A 13,637-nucleotide genomic window follows, 5' to 3' on the forward strand; every position below is an offset into this window, starting at 1 on the left:
GGATGTGCAGTAAGCTGTCCAAGGAGACGTGATTAGTAAGCTAGATGCAAACTCAGGCCGCCTGGCGCTGGAGCCCACACACTTAACCCCGTGCTTCACAGCCCAGAGTTAGAGCAGTCATGAATTCAGACGGGAAAGGAAAGGTTATTTACATAAATCAAACTGGGAGAGTTTAATTAGCTATTTGGGAAAAATAATTAAAGTGGCAACGCACCTTCTTTCTGTACATCAAAACACAGCCCAAGAGGATTAAAGCATTGTGTATAACAAAATCAAACATACAGGAGAAGAGAATATAAATGAATACCTAACTAATGTCTGAACAGCAGGGAAGGTGTGGAAGAAATTACGACAGAAAATATCAGTAGTTGTGCTACATAAACATGAAGAGTTTAGGAATATGAACAAAACTGGGAGATTAATGGCAAGTTGGGAAAATATTTCTGTAATTTATCACAGACAAACTATTGCAATAAATATCCTTAAAAAAAATCCTTAATATGTAAAAGGCCCACTTAGGCCATCAATGCATTGATGTGTGCATGCTCAGTTGTTTCTGACTCTTTGTGACCCCATGGACTGCTGTCTGCCAGGCTCCTCTGTGCATGGACGTTTTCCAGGCAATAATACTAGAGCAGATTGCCATCGCCTACTCCAGGGGATCTTCCTGACCAAGGGATTGAACCTGTGACTCCTGGAAATGTCCTGCAAGTCTCCTGCATTGCAGGCAGGCTCTTTACCACTGTGCCACCTGGGCTTCCTTTAGGGAACTGAGGTTGTGCTCAAGCTCAGTGAATCAGGGTAGAGCTCAGACCAAAGAAATGCAAATTAAAATATAACATTTTCCACCTATAAAATGAGGGAAAAATTAAAACATTATCATAGTAGTAGTGTAAATTGGGACTGTAAATTGGTATACAACCTTTCTTGGGAAGGGCAGTGTCAAACCAAAGATTAGTTAAAACAATTAATTCTCTTTGACTTGGTAGTAATTTCCTTTGTTGGAATCCATCCTTAGTAAAACCTGAAATATGAATAAACGTTGGCTCAAGGATATATAAGACCCCTTAAGTGTTATTTAAAATTTTTAAGCAAATATAATAGAAACTGACATGCCCAATACTAAAGAGGTAGTTAAGTGAGGTATGCTATATCTCCATGATCAAAAACTATTGGGACTTCCCTGGCAGCCCAGTGGTCAGGACTTCACACTGCAGGGGGCACCGGTTCACTCCCTAGCTGGGGAACTAAGATCCCACAAGCTATTTAAATTTCATACAGTTCACAATAACACACAAATTACACGTTGTCATGTTTCTCAGTCCTGACCATATTAGAATCTGTGTGTGTGTGTGTGTGTGTTCAGGCACTCGGTTGTGCCATGGACTGTAGTCTGCCAGGCTCTTATGTTCATGGAATTTTCCAGGCAAGAACACTGGAGTAAGTTGCCATTTCCTATGCAAGGGGATCTTCCTGACCCAGGTGTTGAACCTGCAACTCTTGCCTCTCCTGCATTGGCAGGCGGATTCTTTACCACTGGCCACCTGGGAAGCACTAGAATTTCCAAGGGAGGTTTAAAAAACCCCAATGCAGGGAAGAAGGGAACAGCTCAGTTGAGTGAATGACAAGGTCAGTGATATTTTTTAAAGCCAGGGTATTCTGTGTTAAATGACAGCATTATCTCAAATGTAAAAATATTTTCAGTAATGTTTTATTTTCATAAACTACCTAGAAATGTAAAAAAAATTTTTTTCTTTTAAGGACATGGATATAATATTTCTGAATCCAAATCAGGGCCTCTTAATCTATACTCAAATGCCCTCCTTCAGGCTACAGCCTCAAAAGACCAGTTCCTCCTCCTGGCCTCCTCCTCCGCCTAGTCATTCCCAAGACTCCATCACGAAGCTACTTTCCATGGCTTTTCCGGAAGCAAACCTACGTGCTGGGATGCCCAAGTCCATGGACCTCTGGCATCGCTGTTCCTCTTGCTGATGCATTTAAATTTGTATTGTTCATTCCATGGCATAAAGGTGAGGACTTTCTATATCCTCCAAATTTTCTGCAATATAATACATTACTTTCAAAATCAGAAAAAAAAATTTAAGCATATTCCCTTCTGGTAATTGCAAGCAATACCATTTGCTATGATATAATTAATCAATAATTGCTTTAAGACAAAAATCTGGATACTAATTTGGGAAATATGCATTATAATTTACATATAACCCATTTAAGCTTTGATAAGGAATAATTATTTCCATTTTGCAGATGAGGACACAGTCTCAGAAAATTTCCAAGACACTCAATTTCAAGACCTCTTGGCCCAAGTTCCGGGCTGTTACAATACCATACTTCTTCCATCCTTTTGTAGTAAAGGTTGGGTAACTGAAAGAACAGGAGGGTTGAATCATCCTCTGTAATCACCTCTGGGGATCTGAAACAGTTACCACCACATCTGCCCTCTGGTCCCCCTCCATGTTAGGCTGGATGTCAATCTAAAATACTGATAAAGGCTCCGATATGTTGAGTGTTTACTACCTTGGAGGTACTGCACATACCTCTTCTAATCCACTCTTTGAGGTAGGTACAATGATTATTTCCTATGAAGTAGCTCAGATTATACCCATTTTGTAGATGGGAAAACAGATACTGGAGGGGTTAACTGTCATTTAGTCATTCAACAAACCCTTGGGAAGCACCCATGGTGTTCCAGGTTCTAGTCTGGCACTGAAGTGCCAGTGAAGTGGCAGTGAACAGGCAAACAAGGTCCTTGACGTCATGGAGCTTGTATCCCGAGAGGTTAGAATGACAAACAGGAAGACAAACAAATGAACAAAATCATTTCAGATACTGAAAATATTGTAGGAAAATAAAGCAGGTGGATGTGATGGAAGATGACGGAGTAGGGCGGTGGTAAGACGGAGTCATCAGGAACTGGAGCTGAAGTCTGAATGGTAAGGAGGCAGGGTGTAGAATGGATGCAGAGCAGTCCGGGCTGTGGGTAGAGACCACAAAGGCCCTAAGGAGGGAGCTGGCTTGGCAGGATGGATGGAGGAATGTGAACAGTATAAAGGGACAAGACAGAGATATGAGCAGAGGACACTGAGGTGGGGTAGGGGCAGCCTCTTGAGGTCTTATACGTCATGACAGGGTAGGAGTGGAGCCTGCACTGAACGCAGGTTTGTCTCCCTCGGGTCCAGGGGCCACTGCCTCGGAGACCTTCCTGACGGGCTCTTCAGTGGGCCCGACACAGGGCCTGTCCCCTCCAGTCTGTCCGATTGAGACAGGCTCCCCAGCTCAGTCTATAAGCGCCTGTGGCCACGCATTTTGGTTTGTTAGTGTTCACCCAGGCGGCCTGGTTCCTGCTGTCACTGGACCGACTTTCTGGAGGAGCAGGCCCATTGGAGAGCGACACGCTGTGACTCACGCACTTCCTCAGATGTCCTTGTGATGAGTGCCGGGAGCCTGAAAAACAGAACAGGGTGACCCTCGTCTGTGCGGCTCGAGAGAGCTTCTCCGAGTCAGTGACATCTCCAGAACACCCTGCGGGAGGGGACGTGAGGTGGACATCGGTGGTCCAGGAGGACAGGGGGCGGTGGCGGCTGAGCCAGGGGAATGGAGAGAAGGCAGGGCGCTGGAGTGGAGACGGCCTCTTGTGGGTCGGGCAGCGTCCCCTCAAACCCTTGTCCTTTCAGGAACCTGGGATGTGGCACTCCTTGGAAGTAGGGTCCTTGCAGATAGTTAAGTAGGATGAAGTCCTACAGGATCAGGGTGAGTCCTTTATCTAACATGACTGTCCTTATATGAAGAGACACAGAACTAGAGACACACAAGGAGAACGCCAGGTGAGGAGAGACGCAGGAGTGATGTGTCCACAGGCCCAGGGACCCGGTGGGTTGCCCGCAGTGAAGGGAGGACTGAGGCATGGAACAGCCTCCCTCAGAGCCTCCAGGAAGAACCAACCCTCATGTCAGCTGACCTTGATTTGGGACTTTTTTACCCAAAAAATTTCTGTCGTGTGAAGCCATTCAGTTTCTGGTACTTTGTTACACAGCCCTAGGGAACTAATACGATTCCCAACCTAGGGCTGGAGAGGCAGGCAGGGTCCTGATGGAATTTTGGATTTCACTCGCAGAGCAAAAGAGGACCTGCACTTTTAAAGGCCCCCTCTGGCTGCCCAGTGTTCCAGAAGCACTGACATCCATTGAGATGTCAGCCCCTCAGTATGACCCAGGGCTTGGTCGCCAAGACACTGCCTGACCTGATCATCGCTCAAAGGGAACCACATGCGGCCCTTAAATGCGGGGTGATTCTCAACCCCCATCCTGCCCCACAAGGGACCACCTTCCCAGTTTCCCAGCTTGGCCAGCCGCTACCCTACCTAACCTTCCCTCCATCGCACAAGAAGCTGAGCCGGTGTCCCTCCTGAGAACTGTTTGGTAACAAACATCAAAAGCCTTAAAAAAATAAAAAAAGCCAATACCCTTTGACAGGGCACTCTAACTCTTGGAAATAACTACACATATTGGAAAATATATCAAGAAGCAAACAAATAACCAGTCGGGGCCCATCGTCAGCTTCTCAAGGTCCGCCTCCGCGTGGTGTAAATACATCTGCCACTAGCTTAACCGACTCGAGTCGGAGAAAAGTGGGCGAAACGGAGCGCAGCGCGGGACAGGGTCCGCGTCTCTATAATTCCCGGGTACATTGCGGGGGCCACCCCTTCCTCCTTCGTTCTCCCGGGCTGGCGGGGATTTCCTTTCCGCTCTTCTGCTCGGAGAGGCTTGGAGTCCTCGGGGTGCGGCACGTCTCGGCGCTCCGCTCCCAGAGCCGAGGCCTCCGCACCCGCGGGCTCCCAGCACCCGGATCTGCACAAAGAACGCGCCGCGCGACGCTCGGGGGCCGGCCGGAGCGTGTGGGGGCAGGAACACAAGAAAACCAGAGGGGCTTCGGCCCCAGAGGGCTGGTCCCCGGGCGCGCCAAGACGGCGCCGGGCCGCCAGCTCGGTAGGGGAGGCCGGGCGCGCCTACGAGAAGCTCCCGCGCAGCGGACCCCGGGCTCCGGGAACAGCCCCTTCCTGGGCGCGCGACGGCGGCCCCGCGCCACCACCGAGAGGCCCCCGCGTTCCTAGAGCGGCCGCGGGCGGCCAGGTGCGGCGCGGCGGCCTCCGGGCTCCGGGCTCCGGCCGGCAGGGGGCAGCAGGCGCCGGCCGCCGTCCCACGTGGCGCCCGCGCCCCAGCGAGGCCCAGGGCCTGGCGGTGGCCCGCGCGCGCTCTGGGCGGTTCGGGCCGGCTGGTGAGCGGGGAGGGGTCGGGTCGACCGAGGAATCTGAAAAATGCAGGTCCCTATAAATTAAATTTACAAAATAATACACATTTATTTAGAACATAACTGTATAAAGCTATAAAAATCCAATCTTTAACTTTAAAAAAAAAAAAAATATATATATATATATATATATATTTTTTTTTTTTACAAAATTAAGGCCTGGCTCCATCATCCTGCGGCGTCGCTCTCAGAGCCCTGGGGAGACAGACGCCGTCTGTTCCCATTTCACAGGGGCTGACTTGGGACCCAGATTTTTGAGGGAATCCATGGAACTGGGAGGCCAGAGAGGAAGGCTGAGGATAGGTGCGGCTGTCCCTCCGGGAGCCCGCTCTGAGGGTCCCCAGGGAAGGGGCTGGGGGCCTGGGATTGGGAGAGGACTCTAGACAGGGGTCCCGATATCTGTGTGTGTGTTACCTGTTGCCTCTGGAATTGCTGCTGTCCTGTGCAAACACAGGAGTGCCAATTTAATAGCTCAGCCAGCCCCGGAAAGGGGGAGGCCTCCCTGAATGCCCCTGCAGTCTGGCTCTGCTGCCTGCCTGCCCTTGGACTCCTTATCGGGTCTCTGGGTGACCTTCCTTGGAGAGGCAGGGTAGCCCAGAGGGATTTCTGTCATCACCCTAAGCCACCCTGCGACTGTGGTTAAGAGGATCGGGCCGTGACCTGGGGACTCTACCTGATATTTGGGCTGAGATATCAGAGGGAAGGATAAATGTTCTGTGGCATCTTTTACAGGCTTGGATTAGCTTGAATGAGGAAATCATCTGCATCCCAACTGGACAGAAGTTCTGGGTTTTACTTGAGCATTTTTACTTTTTCTTTCCTGCACAATTTCACCTGTGTTTTATTCCCTGGTTAATTTAACAGTAGAGAGCCTCGCTTGGGCCAGACGTGAGGACCAGATGCTGGAGCCAGCACAGGGATGACCTGAAGCCTGCCCTTGAGAAGGTTGAGTACATATGGGCTGCCCAGGGCCCACGCCAGGGACGCCCTGGAGCCCAGGACAGTCGGGAGGAGGGAGACCCTCAAAGCCCCCCTGTAGTCAGGTTGTGTGTCCGAGGTCCTTGGGCTACAACTTGGCCTGATCCTCCCTTGCCTCTGCAGTGGAAGTAAGTGATAGCTGTAAAAATAACTTCTGGGATCCTTACAGCTTCTGACAGGGCTTTTCTGGACATCTGTGCTGCTATTTCCTTCAGCCTTCCAGGAATTCGTGGTGGGTGTTAGCCCGCCAGACTTCTCTGGTGAGATTTATAGGGACTCACTGCAGAACCTGATACGGACATCTGCATGGTAATGTAGAGGTTATAGAGACTAGAGAGGTGCTGTCGCTGTTGAGTTGCTCAGACGCGTCCAAAACTCTTGTGATGCCATGGACTGCAGCCCGCCAGGCTCTTCTGCCCATGGGATTTCCCAGGCAAGAGTACTGGAGTGGCTTGCCATTTCCTTCTCCATTAGAGGTGTAGGTGTACCCTAAAAGGAAGAAATCACCTTAAACGCTGTGCCCGATCAAAGGAGTAAGCATGGAATGTGTCACTGGATACATTAAACACAGAGTTTGGATTGAGGCTGGGAAATACTGAAGTAAGGGAGAGGGTTGGCAGAACTTGCTGGGGGGCATGGGGTGGGGTTTAAAGCAACTTCCTCCTCAGAGACCCTCTCAGTGAAGCCTCCAAGGCCGGGAGGGCTGAACAGGTGGGTGTAGCAGCCCACCCCCCCCAACCCCAGCCCCTCTGCCTCCAACTATGTTACATATTTAGCTTCTGAAAATGGTTTTATTTAAACAGGGAATTCTGGGGCTAAAACCAAAAGCTTGAAAACAGACAGATGACGTGCAGAAAACTTGGCTGATCGTTATAAATTTGATGAAGATTTTGTGTCCTGACTCTGAAAGAGTTTCTAAAATATAGATTTAGTTTCTACAGAGAGAGAGGGAACACTTCCAAGCAAGCCATTTAATTGCACAGGTGCGGAGATGGCTTCAAGTCTTCCTACTGGGTGGTAAATAAAATGAACCTCTTCCGGTACGTTTACGGATGAGACTTAATACTTTCTCTTGGAGAAATAATGGGCTCATTCAATTCTGAGATAAGTTTTTATTCTTTGGGACTCAGACGTTTCCTTTACAGTAAGGAAAAAAAAACAACAATGCTATTTTCATTTTTGGGGAAAGGGTTGTAAATTAAATTCTGAAAGTCAGTTATATGACAATAACATACTAAGGCAAGTTAATCCTTTTGGTAAAATGAACACCCAAGCATGTTTGTATGCAGTTTAGTTTATGCTTATTGCTAGACTCTGAAGAGCTGGCACAGATCTGGGCAAGAAAAATGTGTCTATTTCTTCTCAATATGTCTACCCTTTGAATTAAATATACTAGAGGTTGATGTTACTTGGATGTTGACTTGCTTTTTTAGTAGTACTATGAGACATGAGGTTTAATTTTTTTCCAAACTTATTTCAAAATGTGTCACAAACCTTTGGCTTGGTAAGGCATTGATAAATTCAAGATAAAGTGGGAAATGAGTAATAACAACCAATTAAAGGACATTTGTTATTAAATTGTTTAGGGTGTCGCTTTGCAAACCAACTTGCTGCCTTTGCTTTTGGACTAAATCAATGAGGCAATTTTCAGTGATGATAATCAATCCATGTAAGATAATACATACCCCAATTTTTTATCTTAGGTTTTAGAATTTGTTTACTTGATGTGCAGAAAATTTGGCCATGGAACCGTGGTTCTTGGATCATACCTTCTGTGGAAGAAAAGCAAATGTCATGCTTCATAACCTGTTTAATTTTCTTAATTGAATTTAGCTCAAATCCAGTGAATTTCAATCCTTTGAGGGCGTAACTTTCGTATTTGTGTATTCTGTAAACAAAGAATAGAATGTAGTTCTTAAAAAGCTTTTATGCTTATTAGACTATACTGATTCTAGAAGGAAACAATTTGTTGTCCCACTATTCATTATTTAAATAAAATTGCTAGTGACGATAGAAATTTTCATTGGCACATTTTGTCACTAAAATTCAACTTTTCAGGAATTTCCTGGCGGTCCAGTGGTTAGGATTCGGTGCTTCCACTGCAGGGGACCCAGGTTCAATCCCTGGCCGGGGAACTAAGATCCAGCAAGCCATGTAGCACCTCCAAAAAAAAAAAAAAAATTAGCTTTTCCTTGTCCTAGATAACGGTCAATAGTAGTGCTTCTATCTTATATCTTCAAGTTATTTTGAGAACTGGTTTGATAATTTCACAAAGAGAAGCAGTGAGTTTCATTCATTGGCTGTAGCAGAAGAAATGGTGCGGACCCAAGAGGTAGCCCAAGCCCGAACCGAGTGAGTTAGGGCAGGAATTCGGTTTTATTGTGGAGCAGATGCGTGGTCCTGGTGCTCATCTCTGTCACCCAGCTCCTTCTCTGACTGTTGAATGGCTTTGTAGGTCCCAACATAGAAACACACACAGAAAGGGAGCCCCTCGCCTGAGCAGTTAAGCCTCTTCCCGAAGTCCCCACAGAAGAGGGGAGCTTGGTCCAGAACGAGGCGGGCTGGCTTGGTGCTCAGCATCTCTGCCTTCATGTTGGGTGAGCCCCGCGCTGTCCCCAGGTTGCTGGGCGGTGGCCTGGCCTGTCTGCCAGGTTCAGAACCTATATGCTGAGTCCACGGGAGAGTCAGAGCTGCAGTTTGAGAAAAAGGACTGTCTCGCCTTCTGTATAAAGGAGCCAGGAAGAAGAAACTGGGAGGCAGGCTACAACAGCAGTTTGCAGCACCCACCCTACCTTTAAATTCTGACCACGTGACCTTAGGATAATCGCTTCACCTCCGTGAACGCGTCATCTGTAAGAGGGACTATGCATCTTGATTTCACACGATGTCAAAAGAGAAAATGAAAGCATTTACTTAGCACAGTGCCGGGAACGTGGTGGGACCCAGTGAATCATACTGATAACTACTATTAATGCCTCGTAAACTCAAGGCTAGGTCTGGTTTCTGACTGGAAGTTTTCACAGTAGGTCCCTTACTAGCTTCACCCTTAATTTAACTCACTGTTTTGCTTTTATTTTTTCTTCTGCCCTCCCGCCTTCCCTCTCCTTCCTTCCTTCCTTGTCTCCCTTCCTTCTTCCTTCCTGTCTTTTCTTGCTTTAAAAATTATTTTAGCCTGGAGTTACCTTTGGTAGAAAGCAGAAATAGAAGGCTAGTTGGTGTTTTAACTAAAAACACCCATTTCAAGGAACCCAACGAGAAGTAGTCAGTGCAGAACTGATTGCAAATCTACATCTAGCAGTCCCCACGACGCCCGGCGAAAACAGTAAGAGGCTTCAGCAGCTGAAAACGCTTTCCAGAAAGCCCGAGGAGAGGCCTCGGCCTGACTCACTGTTGCCCTGGCAACAGGAGGGCCTGGAGGCCTCCGTCCTTGATCCCTTAATCTGAGGAGCCGCCACAACACCGCCCCCAGAGAGGTCCCCACAGACACCTGGCTCGTTACAGCTACCCTGCCTGCAAGGAGGGTCAGGGGAGAGATGGCGGCGTGGCCCTTCCTGCCCCCGACAGCGGCCTAAAGGTCTCCGTCAGCCTTCACAGGCCTCAGAGGAGAATCAGGCCGCAGTCTCCGGTGGGTTCTGAGTGCTGTCAAGGCAGCGCAGGCTTTCCTAATCCTTTTGTGTTTCTCCATGGCGCGCAGCACAATGCTCTGCACACAAGGGGTGTCTACCAAGTGCGGCGTCCGCGTGATGCCAGCGCCGCGGCCGCCCGCTCACCGCCCCCTCCCGGGTGAGCCCGCGGCAGGCAGCGACCACCGTTTCTGCAGCCGCAGGCAGCGGCTCCCTGACCCCAAGGCCTTTCCGGCCCCTAAGATTCTTTTTTTTTTTTTTTTTTTTTAACTCTCTTGCTACGTTCGTGATTTTGGCAAACGTTCGGCACAGACCAAAATTCTGCTCGGTATTCCCCTGATTGTACCTTAAATTTTTAAATCTGAGGGTAAAATGCGGGTAATTTTGAAAAGAGAGGCTCCGACTTCTCTTCTGTCAATAACCATTCGGGTTATTTGGCCGAACACTTGGGCTTTGGTGCCAAGACGGCTTGAGTTCAAGTCTAGGCTCTGCCACCGTGATTGCTGTGTGACTCTGGGCCAACGGAACCTCTCTGGGCCTCAAGCTTATAAAATGGGCTTCACTGATAAAAGGAGCATGTGGTGCACACATCCGAGCTATAAGGCCTTCGAAGGTACGTGTGACCTTCAACAGCGAAAGGACTTCGATAGATGGCAGTTATTCTCTTGCGCACACAGCCCTGCGGGGCCAATGGCAACTGACAGTTCAGGAGTTTGAGTCTGGCTTTCTAATAAGTTAAGGGCCCTGGGGAAGGGCCATGAGGGTACCACTACCCAGGAAGGTGGGTACTACCCACTGCAGATGCTGGCGTGTGGCTGAGATGTGAGTTTAAACCCCTGTCTGCTCCCACTTCAAGACTAAGTGCAGTTGTCTGTGTGATTTAACTTGAAAGTCCTTCCATCAAAGTAATTTTCTTTTTCTGGCTGGTGGGGAAATTGCCTTTCTCAGAGATTCATTCTTTTAGGACACAACATCACCTCACTACCTGCCCAGACTTCTGCTTTTACTAAAATTAAGCTATCATTAGTTTCCCTGGTGGCTCAGATGGTAAAGACTCGGCCTGCAATGCGGGAGACCTGGGTTCGATCCCTGGGTTGGGAAGATCCCCTGGAGAAGGGAAAGGCTAATCCACTCCAATATTCTCGCCTGGAGAATTCCATGAACAGAGGAGCCTGGAGGGCTACAGTCTTTAGGTCACAAAGAGTCTGACAGGACTGAGTGACTTTCACAGCCATAAACGAATCTGAAATTAGCAGACTTTCATTCAGACCGTGGGATGTGCCAGCATCTTTGCTACATATTTATTGTTATTAAGCCTCGGAACAATGCTTTATTGTCCCCGGTTCACAGGTGAGGACAGGGTCAGTTAATTAGCTTGTTCAAGGTGACATGGCTATAATGTTTAAATCCACATCTATTCAACTCCAGGGTCCATCTCTACTTACAGTGACCCCTCTGTTTGATGCTGGTCTGTGGCTGCTGTTGGGCAGATGGAGAGCGGGGATCACAGGGGTGTCCAGGAGTTGGGGAAAGGGTGGGGGGACCTGGAGTCCAGGTCACTGGACTGCACTGGACTGGAGTCCAGGTCATTGGACTGGTCACAGAGCGCTGGGCTGCGAGGAGGAATGGGCATGAGGAGGGGGTTAGAGCCAAGGAAGGGGAGGGGGTCTCCCGATCAGGTCTGAACAGCCCAGGCACCCTCCAGGTCTCAAATTCCAAGACTAGTAAAGATTTTGAGCAGCAGGGGCCTTCTACCAAACCTCCCCAGAACACCTCTGCTCACATCTCTTCAAGGCGTCAAACATCCCTGTTTCCTCTGTCATGCCCCTCACCCCCAGCAGCAGATCATCCGCGGACCCATCCTCTGACCACCCACTGATTCCCCCTCACGTCTGACTCCGGATCATTCCCATCCCCACCCCCATCGCAGCAGCCCCCTGATACCCACTTGCCCCCGTCTCTCTCCTGCTCAGCAGTTGGCAATGGCATCTCCTACAAGATCAAGTTCAAACTCCACACTCTCCAGTCTCAGATCCAAGACTCCCTCCGCAACCCTGTCTAGCCCCAGCCAGCCCGTTTGGCCCCGTTTTCTCTCCACAAGCTCTTTCTCCAGTTCATGGATTTCATCAGCTGATCCCTGATTCTGCTGGGCCCACTTTCCACGCTTCAGCCACCAAGAATACCCACGGCTGGAAGGCCTTTCTCCTGACTCAAATCTGTGAAATCCTCCAGTCTGGATCCCACCTCTGCACACAGAGGAGCTGCGCTGTGTCTAAGCTGCCCCCTCCTGAGATCGGCCGTGCATTTATGATGGGCTTGGCACGTAAGTGTTTCCTGCGCACAAACCTAACGACTTGATCCTGGATCTGAATCTACTCTACTCTCCAGCTGGTTCTGCAGGTCAGGGCCCGACTGGCCGCCTCTCCAGCCCTTCACGCCAGCCCGGGGCCTCTGCCCTGCCTCTGACTGCTGGCCCTATGTCCTCCCATCCTTTTAGAAAATTTCAGTGGAAACAAACATATCATATCCTTTTGAGTCTGCGCTCTTGGGCCGACACGTCCCCTCTCTCGTGCCTTACTTCGTGCATCTTTATAAGAGAGGGTGTTGATGACCCCCAGTGGTAAAGAACCCACCTGCCAATGCAGGAGACACAAGAGACGTGGGTTTGATCTCTGGGTCGGGGAGATCCCCTGGAGTAGGAAATGGCAACCCACTCCAGTGTTCTGGCCTAGAGAATTCCACAGACAGACAGAGGAGCCTGGTAGGACAGTCCATGGAGTTGGAGTCGGACACAACTGAGCGAAAGCGAACAGGGCCCCTTCAAAGTCAACTATGTAGCACCTTGCCCCTTCAAAGTCAACTATGTAGCACCTTTGCCTTCCCCTTTCTGAACCCCCTGTAAGAGTATCTCATCCTCTGCTCTCTGCTTCCAGACTCAAGACTCAGTCCTCTACCTTCAGCAACTCTTGGCTCTCAGGCTCTCTGCCTTCAGAAGTCTGGCCTCCCCAGGTTCCATCGCTGAGCCGGGCACTCTGCCTGCCTCTGTGAACTGTCCCTTCAAATGGCCTGAACCCTGCCAAACTCAGGAGCAGAGCGAGAGTAGATAGCTCTGTGGGCCAGTAACCTGCCAGAAGTTTCTTTCTGAGCCCCACTGGAGGACGATTGGAATCAATACCTAGCGCAATGAGGGTGCACTGGCGCCTTTAACAAGTCCAAGGAGAGTAACTTTGATGCAACATACACATGAGAAGTGTTCTGATTGGTGCCTTTTGTGGTTTTCCCAAATTGGCACCAGGTGCCTCTGCACCCCTTCCCTTACCCACACCTCCCCCCTCAGCCCCAGGCCACAGCCACACCTCCACCAGCTGCGTTTCCAGCCAGGCAGGAGGGCTGCCTGGTCCCGAGGGTAGCGTCCAGCTTTGCTGTCGGTCTTCTGGCCTCTTCTAAACCTGTCCCCTCTCCCTGCCTCCCACCTGAGCCCCACTGTCCTCTGACAGGGATGGTGTGCGCTGGGGGCTCCACCCTCCAGTCGGCTCATTCACGTGTCAGGCCTGCCTCTCCGCGCCCCCTGGGCCACCCAATACGAGGAAGCGGCACAGAAAAGGACTCAACGGAACCTGTCCTCTGACACTGGGCACATGCCCCTCGGTCACCTCCTCAACCCCTCCCCTTTTACGACCAAACAAAAACGGCAAACAGGAAACGCTC

The sequence above is a fragment of the Cervus elaphus genome, chromosome 18 (assembly GCF_910594005.1).
Source record: "Cervus elaphus chromosome 18, mCerEla1.1, whole genome shotgun sequence".
Lineage (NCBI taxonomy): Eukaryota > Metazoa > Chordata > Mammalia > Artiodactyla > Cervidae > Cervus > Cervus elaphus.